Source organism: Phoxinus phoxinus (genome assembly GCF_949152265.1).
Source record: "Phoxinus phoxinus genome assembly, chromosome: 3".
Classification (NCBI taxonomy): domain Eukaryota; kingdom Metazoa; phylum Chordata; class Actinopteri; order Cypriniformes; family Leuciscidae; genus Phoxinus; species Phoxinus phoxinus.
In genome coordinates, this window is record NC_136878.1 from 33,748,155 (window position 1) to 33,764,558 (window position 16,404).

A 16,404-nucleotide genomic window follows, 5' to 3' on the forward strand; every position below is an offset into this window, starting at 1 on the left:
GAGTCGAATTTAGTAGTAAATTATATTTGATTTAATTTGTTCTCTGCTAAGACATTAATTATATCAAAGAGTGTACTTTGTGGATGGTTTAAAATATGACAGGGTCTTGTACTAGAAAAAGTTTGAACATTGTTGCTGTTGCCCACACCAAGCCATATTTGAAAGTAGTTACTGCACAAAAGAAAGACGCCTATCAATTTGAAAAGGTCAACTTGAATGGATGTAGGATGTCTGAAGTCAGTGGAAGAGTGGAGGAGGGGATTTGGAGCATCTTGGGAGGTTAAAGGGATGAGGTGGAGGGTTGGGGCTGTCACCACAAGATTGAGTAATTTTTGAGACATTGATTTCACATCTTAGGATAGTTTACTCAAAACTGAAAATTCTGGCACAATTTACTCATCGTTTACATGTATTATTTTCTTGGAACACGAAAGGGATATTTTGAAGATCTAGTTTCTTCTGTTTTTGTAAATGAAAGTCAATGGGGTCCAAAACATCATTGTAATGGCAAAAAAATTATATATATATATACAGTATATTGTAACTTTTTTACTGAAATATCTTTTGTTTTACTCCGAAGAAAGTAAATACATTTTTGGGACAACACTCAGGGTGAGTAAATGATTAATTGCTTACAATTGAGTCAACTATCTGTTTAACAACTGGGGTAAATACCTTGAGCAATAAATGTAAAGAACAATGTAGAAGCAGAAACAATGGAGAATGGCAGTCACCTGATTTTATAGCTGTAGTAGATGATCACATAATGAATCAAAAGCTACCAATACTAGCAATAAAATGACAGTAGCTGGGTTTCCGTCAAGCTAATCTTTTCAAATTTACAAAGAAGAAAGGAAAGAAAATTTAATTAGGTGCGTTTCCATCAAGTTTTTTGAGGGGATGACAGTGGTATTGGTAACTTGGTAACCAACAGTAAATAAAACACCATCAGCGGAAAAAGTTGATTTGTCACATGGGTTTAATATTCGCTACATCAGAATTTATTTGGCAAATACGTTTCCATCTCCCATTATTCGCATGAACTCTTTTTCGCACAAGTCAAAAACCACCTCAAACAAGCGTAAAAACTTTTTGGGAATAAAGTGATTTTTTTCTCTTTCAGAAATTGTACTTTTCCATCACTTGTTTCTGATGCAATACTTTAATATTTGTGTAAAAACAGGGTGCTGGAAACATAGCTAGCAACATTTAAACAAGCACGATGTATCACAATTTGGCATACACAAATTACATAATGCCGGGATGCAAAGCATTCAAGAGGAGTAGAAGGGCCTGAAATGCAATTTGCGGTAAAATGAATCTATTTATTGATGTCAACCTCAACCCATTGACTAAGCGTCATGAACAATACCTTCAGGAGGAGCGAGGGAGATCATTGATTGACCTCTATCAGGGTGGACAAGCAATCTCTATATCATCTCACTCACATCTGTCAGGTATTGGGTCTCATTCACTAATAATTGTGTGGATTATTTCGTATTTGTACGAACAGGAGAACTTCTCATGAAAAATCTCGGCCTAATACACAACACATGCTTGCGCACATGTGACATGAATTTATCCGTAATCTCATTCTAATGTACTTAATTTGTAGTATTCTAAATAAGCGGCTACCTGCACAAGGATAGTCATTTGCATAAAACACGTCCGAACCATCTTCATATAAGGGCTTTCTGCAGAACCTTTCCTTTACAGCCTTTCATCACTCTAGTCAAACATATGCCAGATCTCTCGACAGATCCTCGAGAAATGCCAAGTGTGTCTTCTCAAAACCAGTACAAACACAATAAACACCTTTTATACAGACCCAGATTACAGACCTTTCATTAGCCAGCTGTTCAGATGCGTAAATCTGTTAATATGGAATCGGATTTCATTTTCCCCTAGAATAATCTTGATTTGAATTGAAATGGATTTGAGTAATTTCGATATGATATTTGTTTGTGAGAACACGCATTGTATGGAGCATGTTTACAGATCTGGTTGTTGACGCACAGTCATTGTCCATTGAAATGGGTTAAAGTTGGGGTTTTTTATGACCGTCTGAGAGCAGGTTGTTCTCTCTCATACTGCATTTGGCAGGACACTAGTTGTGTGTCGCTGTAAAAGAGCAGCCTGTCCCTTGAGCTCATTCATCAATTGATCAGTTGGCCGACAGAGCTCTTTCATCAGTTTGAAAGATGGCTATATGAATCCTCTTTATTTCTCTATTCACTCCCCCCACTGACTTGAAATGCAATACACAAATTAAGGAACATTCCTTTATAACAACCTCCACCTTCATCAGCAAAATTACAGTAGTTAGGTGGGAAGACCAATATTATGTTCATTCTGTCCTTTTTACTTCTACACAATTTATCATTACATAATGCATACATTTACTCACTTCTAATCAGTCTTCCCACTCAATTTCTTGAAATAATAAAATGCATCCAAAAATTTGTTGATAAAGTCAGCAAATCACTCTGCGGAAAATTCCTAACTGGGTGAATTTCCTAACTGGTCCAGACTGCGTGTGTTCTGGTCTAACTTTTCACCATCAAAATAATTTAACCAGTATGGTGGTCGACTTGCTCGTTAAACTTTTTAACCACTCCAGAGTCTTATTCTTGAGACCAAAATCCAAAGCACAACATATGCTGGTCTTTTCAACAGAGATGCTCTGCCAATTCCTCTTATCGCATACAGTACAGAATTCTAATTGCAGTTTTTTTAAGCCCTTCATGGTCCTGCACTGCAGAATCTAGCAGATCTTATTCATCCTACTCTCCTGCTCAGACACTTAATTCCTCCGGAGCCAATTTATTCACGGTTCAAGATTGTCCTCCATGGGTGGTAGGTCTTTCAGTGACCCCTAGACACAGGAATTCTCTCCCGCATTATCTCTGTGAAATTTCATGTCTTCCCACCTTCAAAATTCAATTGAAAATGCACTGTTCACATATTGTTGAGATGTTTATGCACTTCCTTTTTTGTAACTAATTAAATTGGTTTGTCCCTTTTTTATTTTGTTTGTTTCTTTGTATCTTTGTTTGCTATGTTGTTTGTCTTTTTTTTAAATATTCTTTAATTTTTCTGTCAAAGGATTTGTAAAATGCATAATAATGATAACAACAATAATAATAATATAACTATAATCACAATTATGATTTACTATATTTATTATTGTTGGTATAATTATTAATAAAAATATTTGTGAAATTCACAAAATAATATTTTACTATTTTATTCTGTGTATCTTTGGCTGCCATTTTATATGTCTCTTTTTATATATTCCTTTCAGTTGTTTTCTGTCATTTGAAATGCCTGATAATAATAATTGTGAAATGCACAAAATAATTATATTTTAGATTTTTAGTCTCTTTTTAAATGTTCTTTTACCGTTGTTTTCTGTCAAAGGTTTGTGAAATGCACTATATTATTATTATTAGTAGTAGTATTAGTATAGTAGTATTTATTATTAGTAGTAGTAGTAGTAGTATTTGTGACATGCATGTACTACTACTACTACTATTATTATTAATAATAATACAATTAATATGAATTCTAAAAAACACTTGTCCTCTGTAGGGCCGGGCGATTATGGAGCCTATCCCAGTGTCTCAGGACACATGCAAGGATGGCCAGTTATTAATAATAATAATTACAGCATCAGTGAAGAAATATACATAAATTGGCAATAAAAATAGAAATCATTTTTCATTTGTATGCAACAAATAAAGCAAAAACTAGTAGTGTATATCTGGAGGTTAGAGGTAGTCATGTAAACAGAACAAGAGGAGATTAAAGCTATGAGGACTAAGTAAAGGGAGCAGGAGAGAAGGAACAGAGGGGTTTTAAAGGTGAAGTTAATAGCAGGGCTACGAGTGTAACAGTATCTCTACCCTCAGCAGGCACAAATGTTTCTTCACATTGCTCTATTTGGTCTGTAGAGCTGAGATCCGCCTGTCTGCAAAGGGGAAACTGTTTATTTGAATTAAATGTCATTCCTGGGGTTCCATATGGAACTGGTATATCCTTCATTTTTATGTGGTCTGTTTGATTTGAGAAATCAGGAGCTGTCCTGCACTGCGCTCAGGCTGGAGGCTTAGGTTAAGGTCTTTACAGTTTCCTATAGGTACACTTTCCAGACCACAGGGGGGAACTAACTTTGTGTAAATTGGCCAAGGTCCATCATGCCGTCTTCTTAGGGTTGGAGAAACAGACAAAGTCTGTGCTGCTCTCTAAAAGGACCACTTGTTTGTTGCGTTTGAGTATGACCCTCATTAATACCGGCCACTTAAGTTCTCATGGATTCTGTTTGAGCTACCTGGCCCCCGACTTTAAAGCAACATGGTTTCATATTTTAAAAGTCTAGTTTCCATTCAGCAAATAAATACATTACTAAAGCACCAATGTTACGGAGAGATACAAGTTTTCCTACTATACAGCTCCAGTTTAATTTCACCTCTTGGTTCATTGTCTGAGAGGAAAAGCTTCAGATCTGGTATAAAGATCAGACCCACACTTCCAGAAATAGATCACTGACTAGCAAAGAATCACTCCAAACAAGCTGTTACTTGAAATATTAAGTAAAAAAAAAACACTTAAACTTTGATTATGTTCCTCTTAGCATTTAAAAGTGTTTGTTTGTGTAACTGCATTTTATTGGTGTATTCTTGGCTATGTCATACTTCTCATTACTTCATGCTCACTCTGCAGTTCTGAGTTAAACAGAACAGTATGACTCAGTAAATGGAGACCAACATTGCTAAACTCAATTTTCATGCCAATATAAAATAGCTTTTTGAGATGATTAGATGTACAATTAGGTTTTATACTGATGCCATTGCAATGGTAAGTAGGCATACAAATGTAGCTATAGGGATGGAAAACATCACAGATTTAATGATTATGTTTCCGATTCAATTCCTCTTAATGATTACGGTTTCTTAAAGTCAGCATGAGACAAGATGTGATAGCCTTTTCTTCCCTATTGTGAGTATTCCTATATTCTCTGAGTAAAACGGCTTTAGGAATGAGAAAAAAATGGAGGACAGAACTTGATTGTGTCCTTTAGGAACTGATTGGATTGTAAGAAGTTGGCCATTGCTAACTAAACGGAGGCAGATCTGAATGCCAGTTTGCAGTCAGATATGGAGGATATTTAGTCCCACCCCATTGAGAAATACATCTGAAGAGAACTACAAGCTCGTTTCCACCACTGAATAAAAAAGGTAATTGCGACCTTTTTATCTCACAATTCTGCCCTTTTCTTCTCAGAATTGCATGATATAAGCTTGCAATTCTGAGTTATAAAGTTGGAATTGTGTTATCATATAGTCGCAAATTCGCAATTGCATTATAGTTTGTCTCGCAATTCTAACTTTTCTTTTTTTAGTTGTGATTTTATATCTCGCAATTCTGACTTTATGACATGCAATTGCGAGTTTTAATCTCACAATTCTGAGAAAAGAAATCCAGATTGCGAGATATAAACTCCCAATTGCAAGAAAAAAAGTCAGAATTGCAAGAAAAAAAGTCAGAATTGCAAGAAAAAAGTAAGAATCGCAAGATATAAACTCGCAATTCTGACATCTTTTTTCTAGGAATTACGAATTTATATCTCGAAATTCTGAGGAAAAAGTCACCCGAGATGTAAACTCGCAATTGTGCAAAAAAGTCAGAATCTTGCAATTGCAAGTTTATATCTCACAATTCTTATATTATAACTCACAATTGTGAGAAAATAAGTTAGAATCGTGAGATAGTTGCAATTATCTTCTTCTTTTTTTTATTATTATTCTGTGGCATAAACAAGCTTCCATACCTGTTCTCGGGTTTTAAAAAAACCTGCACAACTACTGTAAATGCAAAATTACACAACTGACTCTTAATTCTACTTGTTTCTGTTACAGTTTACTGCACAAACCAGTAAATTGCCTCAAAATCTGGCAACTTTTTAATGTAGCCTAAACATCTCTTTATACAATATTGCCAAAGGCTGTTGTTTTGCATTAACGTAAGTTTGTTTTTAAATCTGGTTTAAAACTGTTTTCATTGGCCTGTGCACTACCAATTGCATGTGTTGCCATCATGGGAAGCATTTCCTTGTCCTTGTCCTTGTCCTTGACCCAGTTCTTACAAGTATGCACCTCTTGCCTAAAAGAGTTCCTTTTCGTCATCATCTTCGTCCACATTGTTTGATCATTCTCTGATATTCTGTCAGTCCAGGAGAGCGATGAAAAGACTGAGATTGATGAATGAGAGGTTATGTTGAATGCTGCTTATGATGGAAAGATGTCAGCATCTTTGACAGGCTAATGTATCGTAATAATGCACTTTAAAGGGATCAGTCCTTGCAGGAGGATAAGAGTAAAAAGTTCATAGCCATAAAAACAAAGATGACCATTATTTGTAGTTTCATGGTTCGTGAAGAACAGTACCCCAGGGTACTACTTGTGTGGAAGATATAATCCCGTGCATCAAGCATATGTGTGCACCTGCACTCCTCTACACCGTAGATCAAAACCAGGACAAATCTGGAACTAACAATTTTGTATGAATTATGTAAACTACAGGAATGCAAGTTATTTATCTGATTGAAACTTTGTGCAATGTTGTATGTTGAACTAGTCCTGTTAGCACATCTTCTGTGGCAGTAGCTCTCAACTGTTTATTTTGTCTTTACAATTTATATATAAATATAAGAAAATAAGTCAAAATAAATAAATTTGGGATCAGTGAGATGCAAAAAAAAAAGTATCACAAAATTCTATAAGCAGCACAACTGTTTACAGCATTGACAATAAAAAATGTCAGCATAATGAAATGATTTCTGAAGGATCCGGTGTCAATGAAGAATGGCATATTAAATTGTAATAATATTTCACAATATATAACTCTTTTTTTTAAAAATCAAATACAGTAAATGCTGCCTGGATGAGCATAAGGGACTAAAAAAAGCTTGTATTTAAAATTGTTTTCTTTGTCTAAACGGTATTAAACATTCCGTTTCTATCTCTTTTTCTACAAGATACTTAGCTCACTTTTTCTTCAAGTGTTGTCTTGACTTTTTTTTCAGACAAAATCTGTACTATACTCGGTGCCAGAGCTGGCACTATACATCACAGGGATGCTCTCTTTATGGAAGGATAACCTGTCACCCGCTCTGCAGGGTGACCTGAGGGAGTTGGGCTCTGAATGTTCCCACCACGTTGTACCCAAGCAGTATAACTGTCACACAGAGGAACACATCCTGACTCATGCGTTCCCTTACGTCTTCCAGAGCAAAGGACACAGGTCTCTGAAGTGGGGACATCTAATGCCCTCGGAAAGACTGTCTTATGTAAAGAACTGAAATATTCATTTGTCCACATGAGGGGGCTTTTCACTCCAAACACCTGAAGAAGCCGCTAGTTGTGCGCAAACACAATCTAGGTCGGCCGGTTCATGTGCTGCAGTTATTTGAAATTTGAGCCCCCACCAACAATAAATAATAATTCAAAGACAAAATGTCCATTAGAGGGCTAGAGGCATGCCACTTTCTCCAGTTTAATTATCGTAAAAACTAAAGGATTTTTATGACTACAAAATTAACTTAACCCTCAATTAAATTAAATGAAGACCACACATTTATTTTAGTCTTCATTATTTTGTTTTTCTTAAAATTAATTTAATTAAACAGGAAAATTACGTCAAATGATCACACATTAACACATTACAATTTTTGCCAGACATAAAATACTGAATCTAAAATCGAATTAAATATACAGAAACTAGAAAACACAAACTAAACTATTCATTTAACTTCAATTCTAATTTATTTGTATAGCGCTTTACACAATACATATAGTTTTATAACAGCTTTACAGAAAATGTTTCTAGATTACAATTTTGAGTAATCTGTTATCAGAAATTACTTTGTCACAGTAATGATTATATGGCAGAAATGTACAGTTCTAAGATGATACATCATGCAGTTAGCTTACATGTATTTATTTAGGCAGAAACAATGAGCTTGTTAAAGCTATCATTACAAGTTGTGATCATAATGTATAGAACATTTGACAGATTTCATCTGAGTATCAAAACAGTGGAATTAATTAATTCCATGTTTTCTAATAAAATTACCAAGGGACAGCATTTATATTAAAAATAGCTGAGAGCCTAAAACAGACCCTTGTGGCACTCCATAATTAAGTGACTTGGATTTAACCTGGATAATTCCCTCTTTAAATGGTAACCTTCAGATAGGTACGATCTTATCTACCTTAATGCCTGTTCTTGAATACCAGTGTAATTTTGTAATCAATCTAAGAGTATGGCATTTTATAGTGTCAAACACGCCACTAAGATCAAGTAAGAATAGTATTGAGATGTAGCCTTGGTCAGAAGCTAGAAGTCTAGAAGCTAGAAGTCTGTGCTACGATGGGGCCTGAATCCTGTATGATTTTGTTCATGTCAAGTCATCTTCATTTTATATAGCGCTTTTAACAATGTAGATTGTTTCAAAGCTGCTTTACAGAGATAAACGTATAATTTAAGGTAACAGATTGTTTTGGCTTTATAGGGGTTCTTGAATAATGTTATTTTCCAGCTAAAGTTAGTTTTGATTGATTCACTTCCGTCGAAAGGATCATTTGTTATTAAATTAGGGGCCACTAAGACGACATCGTTCTCTCTACACAGACTTTAAACGCGAACCTGTGAGAAACGCTGATGGCGCTCACGTGCGCATCAATAATTAATTATATAGTTATGTGCGTTTGAATATATGTGTGCATGTTTGTAATTCTCTACAAACCAAGGCTATACAAACTACTTGTCCTGCCTATAAATTTGATACAGAATTTTATTTTATCACTACGGGGTAGATGCACAAATTTTCAACAATGCTTTATCTGTAGAATGATAAAGGGATCCTCCATAGGGAGAGACTAGTTTGCACTTCAGCACTGCGTTGTCATCGGGTCCAGGTGAAGGTCCTTCGTCAGATCTGGATACGGCCTGGATCCAGCAGGCTGCGGGAAAACCTCGGGACAAACAAAGACACTAAAATTAGCATAGATGCCATTCTTCTTATGATGTAACGAGTACATCAGGATTTAAGGGAAGTGTTCCCAGTTCCGGTTGACCTAATCTATGCAGCCTAACATGGAGTTATAGAAGTCTATAATGCATTATGTGAATGCTAGGTCAAAGAGATGTGTCTTTAATCTAGCTTTGAACTGACAGAGTGTGTCTGCTTCCCGGACAATGGTAGGAAGACTGGTCCAAAGTTTTGGTGCTAAATAGGAAAAGGATCTACCGCCAGCAGTCGATTTTGATATTCTAGGTTTTATTAACTGGCCGGAATTTTGAGATCGCAATAGACGTGAAGGACTATAATGCGTTAAGAGCTCGCTCAAGTACTGCGGAGCTAAACCATTTATTGCTTTGTAAGTAATCAGCAATATTTTAAAATTTATACGATGTTTAACAGGCAGCCAATGCAGTTTTGACAGAACGGGGCTAATATGGTCATACTTCCTGGTTCTGGTAAGAACTCGAGCTGCTGCGTTTTGAACTAGCTGTAGTTTGTTTAAGCGTGCAGGGCAACCACCCAGTAGAGCATTACAGTAATCTAGCCTTGAGGTCATGAACGCATGAACTAATTGTTCCGCATTTGTCAATGAGAGCATATGACGTAATTTAGATATTTTAAGATGGAAAAATGCGGTTTTACAGATACTAGACACGTGACTTTCAAATGAAAGATTGGTATAAAAGAGCACACCCAGGTTCCTAACCGACGACGAATACTTAACAGAGCAGCCATCAAGTGTTAGACAGTAGGCTATTCTAGGTTATTACATGTGGAAGTTTTTTGTCCAATAATTAGAATCTCTGTTTTTTTTTCAGAATTTAGTAGTAGGAAATTACTAGTCATCCAATGTTTTATATCAGCTATGCATTCCGTTAATTTTGTGAATTGGTAGGTTTCGTTAGGTTTTGAAGAAATATACAGCTGAGTATCGTCGGCATAACAGTGGAAGCTAATTCCATGTTTCCTAATGATATCTCCTAATGGTAGCATGTACAGAGTGAACAGCAGCGGTCCTAGTACTGAGCCTTGTGGTACGCCATACTGAACTTGTGATTGATAAGACATCTCTTTATTTACTGCTACAAACTGATAACGGTCAGATGAGTATGATTTAAACCATGCTAGTGCAATTCCACTAATGCCAACATAATGTTCGAGGAGTCTATTTAAAAGGATGTTGTGGTCAATCCTAGCAGATATCATTTCTTTCAAGAAAGGAACACAGTTGTGAGGATACTGCTTTTTCTAATATCTTTGACAGAAAAGGCAGATTCGTGATCGGCCTGTAATTGACTAGTTTTGTAGGATCAAGTTGCGTTTTTTTAACAAGCGGTTTAATCATAGCTAGCTTAAAGGTTTTTGGTACGTATCCTAGAGACAGAGATTAATTAATGATATTAAGAAGAGGATCTATGACATCTGGAAGCATCTCTTTCAGCAGCTTAGTCGGTATAGGGTCTAACATACAAGTTGTCGATTTAGATGATTTGACGAGTTTGCTCAATTCTTCCTCTCCTATAGCAATGAATGAATCAAAATTTCCCTCAGGGAGACTAAAATGCACTTCCTGATGCGATACTGTATTAGACGGTTGCATAGTTATAATTTTGTCCCTGATTTTATTATCGATCTTATAAGTGAAGAAGTTCATAAAGTCATTACTGCTGTGTTTCTTGGAAGCTTCTGGGCTTGAAGCTTTCTTTTTCGTTAGTTTAGCCACTGTTTCAAATAAATACCTAGGATTATGTTTATTTTCTTCTAATAGGGTTGAAAAATAAGCAGAACTAGCAGCTTTTAAAGCCTCTCTGTAAGCAATCGAGCTCTCCTTCCATGAAATCCGAAATACCTCTAGTTTTGTTTTCTTCCAGTTGCGCTCCATTTTTTTTTTCATGGATATCATCTTCTTCTTCTTCTCCCACCCCCCCCCCCCTTTTTTTTCTTTTTTTTCTTTTTTTTCTTTTTTTGCAAGGAGCACAATTTTGCGGACACAACTTTTTCTAGTATTTTAGACATAAATGGAAGATTTACAATTAATTAAAACTAACCATCATGGAATAAAAAAATATATATAAAATCCAAATGTATAATAATAAACCTGACTGTTGCATGGTGAAATGCAGAAAATACCTGTATTACACTTTGCAAGAGTAATGATGTAATCCAAAGTACCTTTGAGTGTCTTGTCAGAAGTTATGATTATGTCTGAAACTAACTGACCTTAGAGGGCAACACACCGACTATAGTACTGTGTGAGTATAATGGGAGTTGTGCATTAGAGGCAGCAGGGAGAGGAAACAGGCCCTTAGAGGAGGAATTTCCAGGAACTGGTCACAATCTTACTGGTCTCCTTTTATCAACCTTCCTCCCTCAGGGCTGATTGACTGGCCTTGTTGTGACATAAAGCAGAATATAACACATTCACATGCTGTGTGCCCATGACTTTACCATGAAGCTTCCCTGGTGAATTTTAAGGGCATGTGTTACTGCTTTATCAGAGTGTACATTATCTCGTTCTGGGAATCGGTATTGATAGTGTCACATGAGGTGTCCAAACTATGAAACAGTACAGATGTGAGTTTTTTCTGTCACTTCGAGGACTTAAGGTCTGTCAGCGTTCAGTGTCAGCGGTCAACTTGTTAATTGGCAACTACATTAAGTATTATTTTTCAAAATGTATTTGTCATAATCAAACCCTGATGTGTGTGTGTATATAAGAAGCTGGAAACTTAAAAGCATACTGTAAGTTTTCCTTCTTTTAAACTGTGAACAAATTATCTTAAAGGATTAGTTATAAAAAATTCCTGATAATTTACTCACCCCCATGTCTTCCAAGATGTCCATGTCTTTCTTTCTTCAGTCGAAAAGAAATAGAAACGATTGGTCATTTTCTAAAAATAAAATAAAAATAATAATAATAATATATACTTTTTAACCACAAATGCCCATCATGTACCATCTCTGAGATGCGCCACGCATTGCGTCTTCACGTTGGAAAGGTCACACGTCATGCCATCTGAGTAAGTTCTTTGTGTACTCTAGTAAAGCTAGGGAAGGGCGAAAAACTCCATCTCATTTTCTCCTCCAACTTTAAAATCGTCCAACATCTTTGTTTTAATTTATTATTATTATTATTTTTTTTCGTGACCTTTCCAACGTGATGACGTAATGCGTGGCGCATCTCAGAGATGGTACAAGATGGGCATTTGTGGTTAAAATGTATATAATTGTTTTGTTTTTTAGAAAATGACTGATCGTTTCGCTAGATAAGACCCTTATTTCTCGGCTGGGATCGTGTAGAGACTGTAGAGCTGCATTGAGACTGACATTTGAACCTTATTTGAACATTTGAATGGTTGGTTGCCATTGAAGTCTATTATATGGAGAAAAATCCTGGAATGTTTTCCTCAAAAACCTTCATTTCTTTTCGACTGAAGAAAGAAAGACATGGACATCTTGGATGACATGGGTGTGAGTAAATTATCAGGATTTTTTTATTTGGAAGTGAACAAATCCTTTAAACATAAATCAGAAATAAAAATAATATGGGATATGTGGTATTTTGGGGATATTTGTAAATCTTTTTACTGTAGTAATTTTTCATTGTAGGTTTATTAAAGTCTTGATCACTGTTTTGGTCAATAGAAATTGTAAATGGTAAATTGTATAAAAATACCAAATTGAAAACATGCACTTATTTAAAAGTGTGACAACACACTCACCTTTAATCTCATATTACAACAGTATGGTGATATTGTAATAACAGTTCACAAACATTATAATTTAAGAAGTTTTTGTTTACACTAGATGTTGAAAAAGTATTTTTTTGTATGTCCACCATACAAATTTAAAGCTAAAGTAAACACACATTAATGTGATTGGATGTTTGACTTAAAACATCCCAATGTGACGACTTGCCCCAGTCTATCCTAAAAGGTGTTACTTCTCCTCAATCAATATAAACAGACTGAGTATATGTTCTGGAAATGAGATGATGTCACTTACCGTTTTCTTTTTCTTTTTTCCTCTCCTTGCCCACACAGAGAATAAATAAAAATCAAACTTGCCAACTTTGCAAAACGAAATGGGTAGAGCAGATGCTTGTCTCAATGGCTCAGTGGTGAGATATTGATTCAGAAGTTGAGAGAAATTATTTGATTCATTAAAAGCTTTCGTTGCTTAGAAACACAGATCAATTACAGCAGTAATAATCCAAAGCAAAGCAACTGTCCTGAGGGAAATGTCAAAAAATGTTATATTCTTTTTTCTTTTCTTACTGTCAGAATGTGATTAAATAATCTTAGCAGGACCAGCATTTAGATTTTATGTGTCCCATTTAATCTTAAAGTTGAGTCAGAATCGACAGAGAATCATTTCAGCTTAACGTACAATGACAAAAAAGTATATATATTGATCATTGCTGATTTCATGCAAGCTTGATTTTTAACAGCATTACTGTGAGGTTGTGGATGCCCACTTTTGTTTTAACTGAGCTCTTACCTTGGGCTCTGTTAAATATGTATCTACATCAGATGCTTGTGTTACAGGTGGCTGACTTTGTCCTTCTCTGCTAGGACACTGCATGAAACTAAAAGTGAATAAAATTAAGTAGCTGTGTGATGGGCTATTAATATGAAAAACAAATAATTTATCAGAATAACATTCTGAGGGGACACAAAGAAGGCTTTACTTGTGCTCCACAAATAAGGATGAATATATGTGACACCACTTATATTCAGCAGCTGATTCATCGTTATGGTTGCCACAAAAATATTGTTTTACAATGCATATACAAATCACTGGAGCAGTGTTAATTTCCCTGCTGCTTTAAACTTTCCACTATCATTCTGTCCTGCGTTAATCTATAACTGTCTGGTTTGGTTCTGCCACCAAATCAGACGTCAGGAGACTACAACGGACAGTCCAGACTGTGGAGAGGACCTGTACTCTTCCAGAGGGAGGAAGGGCAGGTAAAATCATCACTGGTTAGTACCTGGATGGGAGACCTCCTGGGAAAACCAGTTTGCTGGTAGAGATGTTAGTGTGGCCAGTAGGGGGTGCTCACCCGGTGGACTGTGTGGATCCTAACGCCCCAGTGTAGTGATGGGGACACTATACTGTCAAAGAGCACCGTGCTTCGGATGAGACGTTAAACCGAGGTCCTGACTCTCTGTGGTCACAAAAAAATCCCAGGATGTCTTTCGAAACGAGTAGGGGTGTAACCCCGGCATCCTGGCCAAATTTGCCCAGTGGCCTCTGTCCATCATGGCCTCCTATATATCACTCTGTCTCCTCTCCTCCAGTAAGCTGGTGTGTGGTGGGCGTTCTGGCGCAATATGGCTGCCGTCGCATCATCCAGGTGGATGCTGCACTTTGGTGGTGGTTAAGGAGATTACCCCTTCCATGTAAAGCGCTTTGATTGGCGAGAAAAGCGATGCATTAATGTAATGCATTGTTATTATTACTACTATTATTATTAAATGCATTTCAAGTGCAAATGTAATCAAATGTGCCTAATGTTAAACTACTTTAAATTACTTTTTTTTGTCACATCAATCTACACTCTATACCCCTTAATGAAAAAAATAAAATAAAAAATCTGATCTGTGACAACTTTGCAAATGTATTTTAAAAAGAAAAACTGAAATAAGTACATTGCATAATTATTCAAACCCTTAACCCTTTGGGGTATGATGTGACAAGCTTTGCACATCTGCATTTGGTGATTTTCTGCCATTCTACTCCTCAGATCCTCTGAAGCTCTGTCAGGTTTGATTGGGACTGTCGATGGACAGACATTTCCAGGTTTCTCCAGAGATGTTCGATTGGGATCAAGTTCGGGCTCTGGCTGGGCCACATAAGGACATTCACAGAGTTGTCCACTAGCCACTCTTGTCTTACCTGTTTGCTTAGGGTTGTTGTCCTGTTAGAAGGTGACCCCTCTGCTCAGTCCGAGGATCTGAATGCTCCGGACTATGTTTTCATTAAGGCTAACTATATTTTGCTGTTTTGAGCTTTCCTTTTACCCTGATGGGTACCCCAGTCCCTGTTGCTGAAAAACACCCCCACCGCATAATGCTGCTACCACTACACTTTACCGTTGGGATGGTGTTGTGCAGGTGATGAGCGGTGCCTGGTTTAATCCATACAAATCCATGCTTGGAACTGAGGTTCATCAGACTAAAGAATATTGTATCTCACCGTCTGAGAGAGTCCTTTAGATGCCTTTTTTTTTGCAAATTCCAAGTGGGTTTTCATGTGTCTTCACTGTGGAGAGGCTTGAGTCTGGCCATAAAGCCCAGGGCTGTGTTTCCCAAAAGCATTGTAAGCCTAAATTGATCGAAGAGACCTTTGGTGGCAATTGTTCTGCGATCAATTTAGGCGTACTATGCTGTAGGAAAACGCAGCCCAGATCAGTGGAGTTTTGCAAAGATGTTTGTCCTTTTGCAAATTTCTCCCATCTTCATATATGATCATGGAGCTCAACCTAAGTGACCATAAGCTTCTTGGTCACCACTTTAACCAAGGCCCTTCTCAATCGATTGCTCAGTTTGGCCAGGAGGACAGTTCTAGGAAGAATCCTGGGCTGTGTTTCCCAAAAGCATCGTAAGCCTCAGTAGATCATAGAACTATTGTCACCAATGGTCTCTACGATCAACTTAGCTCACAATGCTTTTGAGAAACACAGCCCTGGTTGTTCCAAACTTATTCCATTAAGGATTGTTGAGGCTACATACTTCTGTGATCCTTCAATGCAGCAGATTTTTTTGTAGTCTTCCCCAGATCTGTGTTTTGACACAATCCTGTCACTGCACTCTACAGGTAGTTCTTTTGGCCTCTTGGCTTGGTTTTTGCTCTGATATGCATTGTCAGCTGTTAGACCTTTTATTGAGAGGTGTGTGACTTTCAAATCTTACCCATTCAATTGAATTCGCCACAGATTAACTCCACTCGAAGTGTAGTAACATCTACGAGCAAAATTGGAATGCTCCTGAGCTAAGTTTTAAGTGTCCCAGAAAGAGGTATAAATACTTATGCAATGTAACTATTTCAGTTTTTTTATATATATATAATTATTTGTCACAAAGGTAGTTAAGTTGTCACAAACGTGTTTTTTTCTTTGTGTGTGTGGTTTTTTTTTTGCTTTGGCTTTATGGTTTATGGTGTTTAGATTTTGTAAGTATGAATGCAGCCTTGGTGAGCATCAGAGACTTATTTTAAAAGCATTACAGAATTTTTTAATGACCTCAAAGAGTAGTGTAAATGCCACAGACATCACTAATGGAGAAACTTTTATAGCCATAAAATGATTGTCACAA